At 39.3% G+C, this 15,775-nt stretch overlaps 1 protein-coding gene across 2 annotated transcripts in view; it reads right to left on the bottom strand.

Moving 5' to 3' along the window:
* The window catches only part of GRIA1 (glutamate ionotropic receptor AMPA type subunit 1), a 349,553-nt gene that overhangs the window by 24,731 nt on the left and 309,047 nt on the right, over nt 1-15,775 (bottom strand). The window lies entirely within an intron of this gene.

Here is a 15,775-nt window from a genome sequence, read left to right on the forward strand (position 1 = left end):
GACCCAAGGGTGAGCTCTGTCTTTTGGTGTCTAAAAAGGGGGATGGATACACCACATCAGAGTTTAGAGATACTGGGTCTTTAAAAAAGCCCACTCACATTAACATTATGATGAAGAAGAAGATGATGATTATAATGACTTTTACTACTACTACTAGTATAAGGAAGAAATAATATGGCCCAGAGAAAGGGTAACAGCAACATTTAGGGATGGTCTTTGTAGCAAAGAGTTATTAACTTGGCAATTGGAGGGGTGGGAGAGGGAATCTGGCTCACCCATTCCTCTGAGTGTTACTCGCGTCACAAGAGACATATAAAAACAACATGATTGGCAATCTCTTCTTAATTAAGTCACAAAAAGAAACATTCAATCAAATTTCAGGAGAACCTAACACGTTGAGGAGGATGGAGGCAAATTAGGTTTAAAACACTTCAGACATTTCAGGACATATGGAAACAGATTCTGTTTATCAGAAGGCAACGGTTGTGTGATTTTTTTTCCAGCGGCTTCCCTAGTCATCAGGTCAATGGGTTACATCCACTTACATGGTTGCTGTTAAAATGAAGCTATACGCATTTCCACTTCAGTTACCCACATGCTAGTTAGTAGATAGCTCCAGGGGCCTTGGGAGGATCTGATCATGAGGTCTTGGCCACATCCTCAGGTTCCAAGGAAGAAGAGTCATTTCATGCCAAGGACATCACAAACACTCAACATGCCCATTGCCAACCATGAGAGGGCCAAAGTCATGGTCTTCAGATTCAACAGCCTCAACCTCATTTCTTCCCCTACTGGTTGCCTAATAGGTTTCATTGAATTTGGAGTCAGAGCTGGGTTCAAACCCTGACTTTGTTAAACTATCTGTATGACCTTGGGTAAGTCCCTTAAGCACTCTGTGTTACAGTTTCTTCACCTGTAAAAAAAAGTGAGGGGGTTGGCTGGATGAGATCATATTTAAAGTCCCTTCCAGCTCTAAATTTGGATTCTCTGAGGGTAGGGGTCATTCATTTTAACATCATATATTCTAGTTTCCCTATAAGTAGCGAATATTACAGAGCATCTTGTTTTTTCACTTTTATTATTAGTATTCATAAAATACCTCATTAGTGAAATAGAGCCTGTGTCTATTAAGTAGCATCCATGCATGGAGGGAAGGGCTAGTTTGGCTTTATGGCCTGGAAGGATTCTGTTAGTTTGCAGAGTCTACCTCCACATGGCATATCGCAAAAAGCATTTGACTGAGAGACCTGATTCTGAGTTCCAGGTCTGATATCGATACCATAGATTAGTTACCTTGGGCAAGTAACCTTTCCTCAGTACCTCAGTTTCCCTATATATGAGATGGGGGTTTGAGGTGCATATGGCTGCCACGATTAGTGAAGTTCCTTTCAGCTCCAAAATTTTATGATTTGAACACACTTCCCCATTTGTTCATCTAAGCCTCTGGACTAAGATTTAGCAGTCTCTTAGAGAAACTTGGCCCTGTGCCAAGTATTCATTTATTCATTCCTTCACAAGTCCCCTATTAAAATGAAAATACCTCTGGGAAAAGGACTCATATCTGAAGATTTTATCATGTAACAACTTTACTCGTAGTTAATACCTTAGTAAGGAATAGCTAAAACCAACAGAGACAAGTATAACGGGAAAGAGACGAAATTTAATAGCGATAAAATTTTGGGTTCCAAAAAATTAATTGCAGAAGTGCAGCATGGGAGAGATTGGCTAGATAAGAGGTCATGGGAAATGGACCTGGGGGCCAGGGAATGGTTATAATATAAGTCAGCAGTGTGGTCTGGTGGCCAAAAAAGTGATTGATATCATAGGCTGCTTTGATAGAAACCTATGGTCTAGAATGAAATGTCAAAGGCAAAGGCTTCAGAAGAAAGAGACAGATCTGAAGAGTAAATAGCTAGCTAAGAAAATGATGTTAAAGAATGGGATCTGGAGTCTTGGACCATGGCTTAAAATACAGAAATGGCCATGTATGGAGCACATCTAATAAGGGCTGGAAAAAAAATGTACACAGTCTTTCATATCCAATCAAAAGAGTTTTACAGTGAAACAGAATGGGGGAGAAAGCTGTCTATATGTATACACAAAAAACAGGTAATATAGAGAATAGCTACCATATTGAAAGAATAAAAGCAATAGGGATATGTAGAAATTTATAGGCTCCAAGATGAAACGCAGCAATAAAGCCTATAGTAATCTATATACAAATGTACCACGTATAGATAATAAATAGGATATACTAGGGCTCCTAATAGGCAGCTAGGTGAAGAGAGCACCTATCACTGAACTCAGTGGATAGAGCACGAGGCCTGGAGTCAGGAAGTTCAATCTTAAACACTTACTACCTGTGTGATCTAGATGAGTCTCTTAACCCTGTTTGCCTAAGTTTCTCATCTGTCAAATGAGCTGGAGAAGGAAATGACAAACAACTCCATTATCTTCACCAGGATAACCCCAAATGGGATCAGAAGGAATTGGATATGACTGGAAAATGACTCAACAAAGACATCTTAGTTCAAGGAAGCAGGTTTGACCATATAAATATTTGAAGCTTGACAGGATGGGGCCCATGGCAGAAATATGACTCAAAATGAAGATAACCACTAAGGGGGTGGGCAGGCATAGCACTGTATATTAAGTGATATAATCATGTACAGAAATCTAGGAAATCTGATTGGGGAAGTATGATGTAGAATATGTGTGTGAAATTGACAGAGGCAGAAAAACAAGAACCAAGATTATTATCAGGGTATACTACAACCTACCTGGAATGAAAAGAAGAAATAGATGAATAATTATATCACAAGTTCAGCATAGAATTAGCTTAGTGATTGGAGATTTCATTTTTCAGGACAATTCCTGGAACTCTGCCAAAAGTAAAGCATAATCATTTCTTGGCTTGCCTTAATGATAATTTCATCCTTCATAGAGAGGAACCAATGAAGGGACTTGCTCTCTTGACCCTGATTTTGACTAATAAGATTGAACTGGATGCTGAAGTAGAAATGATTAGAATCTTTGGAAGAAGTGACCACCACCATGTTTTAGAATTTGTGAGAAAGATGGAGAGGAAAGCCAGGTGTGATCTTGAGGTGCACCCTAGATTTCTGGAGAATAGTTTTTAGAGGGATCACAGAAAGGATAGGTTAGATCCCACAGCCTAAAATTCCATAAGGGAAGTTTGTGCAGGAAGGATAGGAAGACTCTCAAGAATGAAATTCTAAAGATACAAGTACAAACAATTCCAATTCCAAGGAAATAGGTTGTCATCTGAAGAAGCTGATGTAGATTTATCATCTAACTTAAGTGAACTTACCATCTAACTTAAGAGTTAAAAGGAGTGTACAAAAGGTGGAAGCAAGGACAGATAACTGAGGGTGAGCATGAAAACAAGGCACTGTCCTGTAAGAAGATGGGCAGGGGCACTAAAGTTCAGGCTGATGAAGAAAAGCCAATAATCAGACCCAGGATTCTACTGGTATTGGGAATTCTCAGGGAGGAAACTCCTACAAATGCAGGTCAGTGTCTAGTCTGCAATGAATCTTAGAAAGCTGCCCGGAGTAATGAGACATTAATTTACTTTCCAGGGTCCCACAGCAAGTATATGTTAGAAATGGGAGCTGAACTCAGGTTTTCCTGATGCCAAGACCAGTTTTCTATCCGTCACACCATACTGCCTCTGAAAGTCACATCAGGGGAATAAGGAGATTCAAAGAAGGGGATAAGACTGCTGTTCAGTATGAATAGAAGGATAATAATGGAAGATGGAGAGAAAGTGGAGTTGTTTAACTCTTATTTCACGTTCAGAGAATGATTTTTTTTGACAGGAAAGGATTGAATAAAACTGGCTAGCAGGGATTTGATACAGAACATAAGTAGGGCAATAGTAAAAGAGCCCTTTGTTGAGTTTCACTGACCAGACTGATAAACTATTTTCTGAGGTATGGGAAAAACTGGTAGATGTGACTCCTGAGTCAATCTCAGTGATCTTGGAAAGATTATCTACAATAGAAAAAGTACTACAGGTTTGGAGAAGGTGCAGGTTCTCATTCTTCTTTCTCTAAAGGAAGAAACTGGGGCCTGTATAAACTATAGCCTAGTATGCTCTAGAAATTTTGCTAAAGGAACAGTTGGTAAATGTGTAAAAAAGGGAGCAGTGATCAAAAGGAGACAGTAGGGCTTTAAAAACAGGTCACATATGAGACCAATCTCATTTACTTTTTTGGATGTAGTTACTAGTGAGGTAGGGGTAGATCTACAGAATCATGTAGATAATTTGCCTATTATTTTAGCAAAACACTTAAGACAGTCTGTTATGATAGTAGTCTTCTTGTTTGTCCTTTGTTTTTGAAGAGGACTAATGACATTAGCAGGGTGATGTCTTGACTTGCAAGTGAGTTGGATTTAAGCGAGGCAGAGCAGTTTAGAATCATCAGCCCCATTTCCTCCTCCAGAATCATTGGAATCCACTGGCAAGACATAGGTCAGAACAAATGGTGATGGCCCAGCCATGATAATCTTATAGATCAGGTAGAGAGATGGGTGTTGGATGATAGTAGAGTTAGGGATATATGCTTGGTAATTTTTTATTAATTACCTGGATGAGATGGGATATCTTTGGTGATGTGGATATGGTGCTAAGCATGGATGGAATCAGAAAGAGCTGAGTTCAAATCACATCTCTGACACTTATCCTCTGTATGACCAAGGGTGAATCACTCAATTTCTCTCAACCAGAAAACACCTATTCTCTGAGCCTTAATTTCATCGTCTATAAAACAGGAATGATACCAGTAGTACCTAAGGTTATAAGGTTGTATAGAGGCTCAAATGAGATCATATATTTAAAATGCTTTGCAAATTTTAAAGTGCTAAATGCCAGATATTATTAGCTTTTCCCCTTAACCTTGCATGGTGTAGGCATACATAATATTACTGAATTGAATGGAATAAAGGCACAGATGGCAGCTTACCAAGGTTGTAGAAGATACAACATGAGGAGGGAGTACCTAACACTCTGTATGACAGCATCAGGATCCAAAAAGATTTTGACAGGTTGGAACATTGGGCCAAATAGAATCAGATGAAATTCAATAGGCAATTTAAGATCTACAGGTGGGTTCAAAAATCAATTTAACCAGTGCAAGACGGGGGAAATGTTATTGGTTAGTGGCTTGTTTGAAAAAATTGCTGGATCTTTTAGTGGACTGAAAGCCTGGGATGAGTAAAGAGTATGATATGGTGTGATAGTAATGGCAATTAAAGATTCCCCTGTATTGGCTTGGTTTTCAAATTGATTGTATTAAAACCCAGAGTTTGTTAATCCCACCTGTGGGATGGGCTTGTTGATGTGAAAAGAAAGTCCTGAAGTGGGAGGAGCTGGTGATGTAGATTTGGAGAGACAAGAGAGAGGCGGAAGTTCTTTTTGGAAGCAGCACCTCGTGGAGAGAGAGAGACTAAGAGATTGCTGGTGGCCGCTTTGAATTGCCCTGGACTTTTGAGACCTGCCCCCTGAGCTGCCAAGGACTGAGGAGACATGGCTGTTTTGCTGGTACTTTGTCTGTCTGTTTTGATGTTATTTTGCCAGATTTGTCCACTGGTGAAAGACTGTCCTGTTGAAGAAGTCCTGGAACCTGGCATTTGGTTAAGAAGGCCTGAGACTGTCCTGCAGACAGAGAGTGAATACTGTCCACTGGTGAGGGACAGTACTGTTGTTGCAGGGGTCTGGAGACTGTCCGGCAGACAGAATGAATACTGTCCACTGGTGAAGGACAGTGCTGTTGTTGCAGGGGTCTGGGAGCCTTTCTGTTGGTACAGAAGCCCTGAAGAAGGATTTTCTTGTTGTATGTTTACAGAAATCCTGGGAGAGGGCTTTGCTAATGTGTTCAGGGGTTCTAGGACTGTTCTACAGACAGAGGATAAATTCATGAAGGGACTTGCTAAGCCTTGTCTCCCCAGGAACTAAGATTGCTGAGAACTTGCCTCGTGTCAAGATGAAGAAAAGACCTCCATTTGGGTATTAAGTGCTATGTTTAAACTTGATGTAACTCTGGGGTAGATTCAATTGTGATCCTAGGGGTGGGGAACTTTTGACCTTATTGTGCTCTGTGATTGACAAATGAAGGTACTTTACCTATGTTTGGAAAATAATCTCCATTTGAGAAGAGGGGTTTTGTGGTGGACCAAAAGAAGGTATAGCCTAGGGGTGGAGTAGTATTTAGAACAGGGACTTTGTAATTGATTGAATGATTGGAAAGTCCTGGGGTGGGGTAGTCCTTGGAGATTATTTAATCACACTTAGTAAATGCTGTATTTTGAATGATGTCATGTTTCCATCTTCTCTGTTCTTGGTTTGTTACTGAATAAAATAGAGAGCACCTATGCTGGTATTTTGAACCTGGGAAGTTGCCTTTCCTTGGCATTACATTACATATGGCAGCCAAAAAATCAATGCAAACTTTAGCTCCATTAAGAGTGACAGAGAGCCCTGGCCAGGGAGGGTTAGCCCAGCTGTGCTCTGCCATGTGCAAACCCTCTCTGGCAAGCTGTATTCCTTTCTGGGTGCCACATTTTAGGGGTAAGCTGGAAAGCAAGTATAAAAGGAAATCAGACTAATGACAGGACTTAAGATTATTTCACATGAGGAACAGTTGAAGCAATTGGGTCATGTTTTTCTTGGTGAAGAGATTTGGCACAGAGCGGTGGGTATCATCTTAGTTGTTTTTTTAAGTATTCGAAGGTTTATCAGGTAGAAGAGGAATAGGTTTTTTTTTCTATTTGACCAAAGAAGGCAAAACTGAGATTATTAGAAAGAAATTGCAAGAGCACAAATTTACATTTGATGTAAGGGAAAACTTCCACATAATTAGACCTCTCTAAGTGATGAAGAGATCGTCTTGGGAAGAAGGGGGTATCTCTCTTCTACAAAGGGTGAAGAAAGACTCGTTGAATTAAGTTATAGATAGGATGCTTTTCTAGCAGAGGTTGAACTAGAAGACCAAGGAGGGCTCTCGGAATCATAAAGATTCTTCTAGTCCTACTATCTGATCCCCTGGTTAGACCTCATGAGGATTATTGTCTCATATTCTAGGTGTCACATTTTAGGAATGATGATAATCAGGGTTGGCAGGGAATATTAAACCACATTACATAAAAATTAAATGGAAGGAATTTGGAAATATTTGTCCTGAGGAAGAGATTTAGGTAGGACATGACCACTCTTTTCAAATATCTATAGATCTGTTAAGTAGAGGAAAAATCATCACATATATCACCATTGGCATTCACACTACAGACTGCTAATACCTGTTCTAATGAGAGGTAGCATGCCTCGGTAGAGAATGATGAACTCTGAATCAGGAAGAAAGATGAGTTCAAGTTCCGCCTCTGACACATTGGTTGTAGGAGCCTGGGCAAGTCATTTAACCTCTTTAAGACTCAGTTTCCTCCTTTTCTGTAAACTGGGGTCAATGATAGCCCCTGCGTCAGAGGGTGGCTGTGAGGATAAAATGAGTTAATATCGTTTTGGCAGGAATTGCCAGAGGTTATACTTTGCTGACATAGGCTGTAAGGACTCAGAATTACCTCCCTATCTCCGGGAGGTTATGGAATAGGATAATTAATGGTATTAATAATAGTAGGGATGATAACTTTCTCCTCTAAATCCAGTTTCCTCCAGCTTGACTCCTACCTTCTACAAGATACCTTTTCTGGTCCTCCCCAATACTAACGCCTTCTTTCTGAGTTTACTTTCTATTTACTCTGTATCTTTCTCACGCGTATGTAATTGCTTGCATACTGTTTCCCATAGTAGGATGTGATTTCTTTGAGGGCTGGGACCATGTTTTTGTCTTTCACTCTATCCCTAGTCCTTAGCACAGTACCTCTCACATAGTGAGTGCCTATTAAATGCTTTTTGACTGATAGAGCTGGGATCATGCTTCTGATATCACATCTAGCCATCCATCAGGACACCAAGAACTAGTCAGGTTGGCCACCACTGTCCACCTTTTCCCTTTTGGACTTGGATCTCCAGAGACCTTACTTACTTCCCTCTCAGAAGAATTAATACACTCAATTCTGGGATGGATCTTGGTGTGGCATTGCCTGGACTGGAGGATTAACGAATTACTTTAGTGCTGGCCCCCAAACCCTTAGACCATACTTCATCCCATCCAGTCATCTAGCAGGCCACCAGGTTGTCTGCCCTTCCTTTGCTGGTACACCTTCTACTTTTCACTTTTGCCTAAGGCAATAAAAATAAAATCATTATTACTATTGCCATTGGAAAGGGTGTGCCAGTCTACTGTCCTGTACTATTCACCATCACTGGCACTACCTAGACTAGGAGTTCTTAACCTAGTTTATGTTCTGGGCTCCTTTGGAAGTCTGTTGAAACCTATGGACTCCTCTTAAATCACTGAAGAAAATACTAAGTTTCAGGAAGAGGTTAATACATTTTCCCCCCAAGCTTTTAGACCCCCTAAAATCTATCCATGAACTCCTTGATGGAGAGATTGTTGATCCTAGGCTATAAACTCCTGATGTAGACCAAAGCTCTTTCCCTGGATACTACTTCCTGACTCATATTGCATCCTCTTAGTAGAATGTAAGCTCTTTGGGGACAGGGACTGAACATTTTTTGTCTGTTTCTTCAGTTCCTAGCCCGGTTCAAGCACCTGGTAGACACTAATTAAATTAAAGACTTTAACTCAGTTCTTCTGACTCGATTGCCCATGCTCTCTCTAATACTCTGTGCAACCCTCCTAAGGAATCACTGGTAATTTTTTTTTTCAGAGTTTAATTTTAACTCTCTGCTGACTTCAGTGTGTTGAGGTATTTTGATCTCTCCCTAGGGGAAAAAAAAAACTTTTCAGTTCATATAGGAACTCAGTTTACAGTAACCATTACTTTTATTTATGTTTTTCAGACACTGGGGAGTTAACTAGATGGCTGTACAGGTGTTCCCCAAGAGAGGTTCTGAATGCTGGTTTGCTCTCTGAAAAGTCCATATTTATGATTGTGCTTACCTCACACTGACAGTTGAAATGCTACCCTTTCTTAAAGCTGGGTGAAAACCCCCCAACAATAATTCCCATTAACAGAGACCTGAATGGCATCCTATTATCTTTTAGACCCCTATTTAAGCAGCTCTGAAGCCCTAAGGCCAAGGTTTCATAAATTCATGTGTTGTTCAAAGTGGAAGGGGACCTAAATACCCCCAAGTCAAATCTTTCATTTTACAGAAGATGAAACTTAAGAGCCAAGGAGTGGAAAGTGATTTGTCCAAGGTCACATAGCTAGTCAGTCAAAGAAGTGATATTCCTGAAATGATAGACAGGGTTTCAGAAGAGCTGGCATTTCAAATTCCACCTCTGACCCCTTCCTAGTGGGGTAACTCCAGGCACATCAATCACTTTGACAGTCTGTGTCTTGGTTTCCTTATTTGTAAAATGGTGATGTTAATAGCACCTACTTCACAAGGTTGTTATGAGAATAATAAATGCTTATTCCTTTCCCACTTGCGTATCCCTTTGCACAATCTACCTCACAGGGGTGTTCCAACATCTAGATAAGATAGTAAATGCAAAGTGCTCTATAAATGCAAACTGCATTTTTTAAAAACTGAAATGATTATTTTCCAGAAGATTCAAGCAGAAGTTGTAGGAATGTTTGCCAGGAATATCCTAGAGTGGATTCATCACATAAAGGTGGCCCTTGACAACCTCCAAGTTCTTGGTCAGTTCTAGGATCATAGAGTTATAGAGTTGGAAGGGACCTTATAAAGTCAAACCTTTACTTGAAATAAGAGCCCTGCACTAGTTTCTGGAATGCTACTGTTCTAAGATCAACCTGGGGATATATGTCCCTAATTTAATTGAAGGGAATTTTCTTTTTCAGTAGCAGTAACCATTAAGAAATATTCATCTATATATTCTAAGGACAGCTCATTTGGTAAATTTTTTTATTCATTTTAAGGAAATTGAGGCAAGGGAGGCTAAAATCCAGGTACAAAGCCTTAGAAAGAGAAAGACAGAATGAGGTCTGGGTTTTGCTGAACATAAACTTTGCATGGTTTCTCTGAGGTAACTTGATTATTCTATCTTCACAAAAAGGAACAAACTCTCTGTCTCTCTCTCCCTCTCTCTGTCTCTGTATCTTTCCCTTTCTGTCTCTCTCTGTCTCTGTCTCTTTCTCTCTCTGTCTCTCCCCCCCCATCCCGTCTGTCTCTGTCTCTCTCTTCCCCCCTGTCTCTCCCTCTCTCTCTCCATTCCTTCTTCCTGTCACATGAAATCTGTGCTCAGATAAACAAAAGAGTAATTGAATCACAGAATGACAGAGGTGGAAGGAATTACAGAACAAAGAAACCTAGCACTAAAAGTAACCGTAGAACATAGAAAATCAGAGACAAAAGGAATTTCAGAACACAGAATGTCAGAGTTGTAAGGGACTTTAAACATGAGAGCTATTAGGGTCCTTAGAACACAGAATGCTGGAAGTGGAAGGGTCCTTAGAACAAAGAATGTTAGAAGCAAGGGGGTCCTTTGAACTCAGAATATTAAAACTGGACAGGTCCTTTAGGACATGGAATGGTCCAACTGTAACTGAAATGAACACTTAGAACCTTGGGGCTGGGCAAGACTGAAGACATCATCTGATCCAATTTTATAGTTGAGGAAAGTGAAGTTCAGAGATGGAGGAAGTGATTTACTTGCCAGTGAATTAATAACAAAGTTGGAATTAAAACCCAGATCTCCTGATTCCTTGTCCAGGGTTTTCTTTTTCCCCCTAGTGTCTGCCTGCAGCAGACTTGCCAAGATTACTCATCCATGCTCATCTCCATGAAAATTGAGTTTGACTGGAGAGGGTGTGACGGGGCAGGGCTCATTTCTCTCAGCCATTTCCTTAGGGCTTAGCATGATATGAAGGGGGTAGTGTGAAAATTGGACACAAGGGGCATGGAATAAGACCCAGAGTGGGAGAATTCATGCCCTCTTTGTAGATTCATTATGTATGAATAATCTCAGTCAGCTAGGTTTGCTAAAAATTATTTTAATAAAACCGAATTCAAAGTTTGTCTCTTTTACTAAGTCTTTTTTAATTTTACTGATTTGACTTTGATCCCTTTTCCTAGATGACTTTTGCTTGTAGATCTGCTGCTTTAAATCTATAAGCCCTCAGGTAATTTCATGTGTGTGTGTTGGCTTTTCCCAATAGTGGGCACAATATCTTCTATTTCTAATGCAACTCCGCCATTCTCCCAGTGCCCAGTGTTTAGGAATTGCAGACAGAAAGCAGTCAATACGTGCTTGCTGAATTAATAAACATGACCAAAACAAAATCTAAATACAGTAACACTTTACTTATTAGGGACCCAGTAGAGCTATAGGAAGGAGGCCAAAAAAAAAATCCTTTTCCCCTGTTTAAGGTGATTTTATAATTCCTGCTCAAGAAAGGTCCTAGACTATAACAAGAACCCAGCCTGATGACTTTTATTTTGCATGTGAATGAGCTTGGTGATCTGTTTTTCAAGCAGTAAATTTGAGACAGGAGCAGATGATAACAAGCTGTGAGAAATGACAGCTGGGCCTTGGTTTCCTCCTGTGTTAAAATGAAGAGGTTGGACCAGATGACTAATTCTGACATTCTATGCCCATGAGTGTGATATAGTGGAAAAAACCTCAGAGTTGAAGTCAGAAGACCAAGATTTGAGTTCTGGTCCTGACTTTCACCTGCTGGGTGTAAGAAGAAGGGAAAGAAAATAAATATCTGCTAATTAAAAAAATAAGTTAAAAAAAGCAAAAGACAAGATTATGTTGATTAATCTCAGTTTAAGAGAGCAGGAAAACGTGCTAAATTTCTGAAAGATTTTTGTCTTAAATGGCTAGCATTTCAAACAAAAAGTAATGTTCGAAGGAGGATAAAATCTTAGCTTTCTGGATACTATAACCAATTATTCCCAGAGGGTTCTGGAGTGGTATTACAGGTAGCTAGGAGGCATAGTGGTTAAAGTGTTGGACATAGAATCAGGAAGACATGAGTTCAAATTTGATCTCAGATGCTTATTAGTTGTATGACCCTGGGTAAGTCACTTAACTTCTCCCAGCCTTAGTTTCCTCAAGCATAAAATGAGGATAATAATAGCACCTACCTCACAGAGTTTGCGGTGAGGATCAAATGAAGCATATTTGCAAAAAAATTCTAGTTATTTTTTATGATTATTGTTCTTATTATATAATGGAAAGATCACTGGACTAAGAGTAGAGGTAAAATCCCAACTCTTACATTTATTAACGTTAAGACCCGGGCATACTGCCTGCTCTTTCTGAGTCTCAGTTTACGACATCTGTAAAATGGGGACAATAATGCTTACATTGCCTACTTCACAAAGTTGTTGTGAGGAGGTATTTTATAAGACACAAAGTGCTACAGAAAAAGGAATTATTATTATCATTAATTCCTGAATTAGAATTTTCATGTTATTTATTGGCTTTGTAGACAATTACACCTGGGATGCTTTGAATCACTTTATTCTTCATCCTTTTTTTCCCCTTCCATCTTTACCATGATATTGATCATCAAGAACAGGTCATTTCAGACTTACTTCATTTCCTTTTTTTGACAGGATTACTTAACTAGTAGATAAGGGAAATGTTGTAGATAAAGTAAAATTGTCCAATGTTAGCAAAGCTGTTGATAAAGTATTTTATATTATTCTTGTGCATAAAGAAAATTTTGTAGATAAAGTAAAATTGTCCAATGTTAGCAAAGCTGTTGATAAAGTATTTTATATTATTCTTGGGCAGATGATGGAGATAGATTAGATAATATATTTAGATAATTAGAATAGATAATAAATTTAGTCGGATTCAGAGTTGACTGGATGGCTGGACTCTAGGAATATTTGTCAATGTTTCAATGCCATTGGGGCAGGAAGTCAGTGGTAGAGTGCCTCAGTGATCTGTGCCTGGCTCTAGGCTGTTTCCCATTTTTTGTCAGAGACTAGAATAAAGGCATGTATGCCACCTCTCAAATTTTCAGATGACAAATAGCCAGGAGGGATAACTTTCCAAGTGGATTACAGTTGGGATACAAAAGGATTTTTACAGGCCACAGCACTGGGATGAATAAAATTCAATAGGGAAAAATATAAATTCTTACATGAAAAAATAAATTTCACTAGTAGAAGATAGGAGTGATATGCCTAGACTGCAGTTTTTTCTGAAAAAAAAAAAAACAATCTGGAGGTTTTAGAGGACCACAAGTTCAGTACAAGTTAGCAGTATGATATGGCATCCAAAAAAGTTCATGTAAACATGGACTATGTTAAGAAAAGCATAACTTGTAGGAAATAGGGAGGTGATAATCCCATTGTACTCTACCCTCATCCAACCTCATCTGAATTGTATTCAGTTCTGAGGGCCATGGTTTTAAGAAGGACATTGACAACCTTTAAGTCTTATATGATTACCAGGATGATTAGGGTCTTGAGTTCATATTCCATGAGAACTGGCAGAATGAACTGGGAATGTTTAACCTGAGAAAGAGAAGCTTTGGTGGGGGTACAATAGATGTTTTATTTGGAAAATTGCCATGATGAGGAAAAAAGATGAGCTTTATTCTGTTTGGTCTCAGATGGCAGAACAAGGAGCAATGAGAGGAAGTTGCAAAGAGGTAAATTGAGGTTTTATGTCAGGAAAAAACTTCCTAATAATTGGAACTGTATGAAAGTAGAATGTTCTGCTTATAGAACTGGTGGGTTCCTTTTCTCTGGAAGGTTTTAAACAGAGATTGGCCAACCATTTGCTGGGTATGTATGGTGGAGAATGGGAGATTCCTTGCATGGATGGGCTGGACTTAGATGCTTGTTAAGCTCTTTTGTTACTCTCAGATTCTATGATTCTGTGAAATCACCACATTATGGCTCTTCCTTCCTGTCCCTCTGCCCCCAACCTCAGGGCTGATGTGCAACATATATCTGTGCTCATTTGGGTGCCCTGTTTGCTAGAGATGGGATGCATGAGGCAGGACGTGTTTGTGGCCATGATGATAGTGATGATGATTAGATGCTGTGATATGACATTTCGGGGAAGCTTCTGACAGGGAACAATTTTTATTTGCGTAGGGCATGATCATGTGTAAGTTCTTAATGCCGCCTGAGAGCCATACGGGAAGGGATACCTGCTCTGAAAAAGCAATTACAAATCTTGAATATTCACTGCTTCAGTGGAGGGTGACAGGAATTTTCCACTTGGTGATGAAGAAAAATAATGTTCACCAGTGGACAGAGCATACGTCCAAATATGGAGCCTGGAGGATCTTAGAACCAAAGAATCAAAATTTTTTGATTTGTAGTCAGGATCGGAAATATTTTTTTTTTTACAGGAGCAAAGAGGACTATGAGAAGATTTATGGTGCAATCAAACAGATTGCTATACCTGCAGTCGGGAAGACCTGGGCTTGAAACTGGCCTCCAACACTTCCTGGGTGTATGATCATAGACAAGGAATTTAAAACTTCTGAGGCTCACTTTCCTCATCTGTAAAATGGGAATGGTAATTCCTACAGTCCCTTCCTCATGGAGTTTGTTCTGAGACTCAAATGACAGTGTATAAAACATGCTACCTAAGTTAGGCTCATAACTCTTATGCTTATTAAATGAATGAATGAAAATTTAATCCCTTATAGTACAGGAGAAAAAAAAGTAAGTAAATTCTCCACAACCACAATGATTGGGGCAAGGCAATATTCTAGTTAGAAAATGCTTTTGATTCAAAATCCTCCAAAAGGTCTGCCTACTCCTGGTTTCATGCTTCTCCTAGACCTCGATCAGACTCTTTACACCTCTACTTAAATCTTTCTCTTCCTTCAAGACTCAGTTAAGGGACTGCCTCCTCCATGATGCCTTCCATGATCTATCATCATTCTTTCACTTCTCCAGTTTTCCAAAAGCACTTTCTATATCTCTACTTTGTGTCTATCACATTCCATCTTGCAATTACACTTGTATTCTTTCCTTTCATATCTTCCCTAATAGATTATAAGTCCTGAAAAATTATTTTTCATCTTTATATCTCAGTTCCTAGTGCAAAGCTTTCCATGTAATAAGTGTTTAATAAAGGTTTGCTCAATAAAATTATAAGCACCTATTATGTTATAAAGGACTATTCCTAAATTCGTACAGAGATAAAATGTTGGATTATTATGGAGAGTGCATAATTTCTAAATTTCTCAAATCAAGTCATGATTTATCTAGCTTGTTAGCATAGAGGGATTGGCACTTAACCATCTGTTGATGTAATAGCTCCTAGAATCGATTAGATGGACATTACTTATACTGAGCAAAGGATAAAAAGTGACAGGGAAGGCTCAGTGTCGTAGATCTTGTCTTTTGGTAAAGATTCTGTCAAAAATGGAGACCTTAAGTCAGTGTAATTACCTTTGGAGTTCCAAAACAGTCAAAATAGAAATCATCCAAGGGAAGTAGGGTGATGAAGAATGGAAAAGGGATGGAGCATCACTTAGCTAACCTGAAATTAGTATTGGAAGGGATCTTAAAAGCCACTGAATCCAACCCTTTCATTTTACAACTGAGTAAACTGAGGCCCAGAGAGGTTAAATGACTTGCTTAGGGTCATGCAGTTAGACAGTGTATGAAGTGGAATTAGCACTCAGGTCTTGAATTCTAGGTCTACTACTCCATTATTTCTCTTTTCCTTCCTTCCTTCCTTCCTTCCTTCCTTCCTTCCTTCCTTCCTTC

The sequence above is a fragment of the Petaurus breviceps genome, unplaced genomic scaffold (genome assembly GCF_028583685.1).
Source record: "Petaurus breviceps papuanus isolate PSGF00001 unplaced genomic scaffold, PetGlider_PUasm1.0 551, whole genome shotgun sequence".
Taxonomy (NCBI): Eukaryota; Metazoa; Chordata; class Mammalia; order Diprotodontia; family Petauridae; genus Petaurus; species Petaurus breviceps.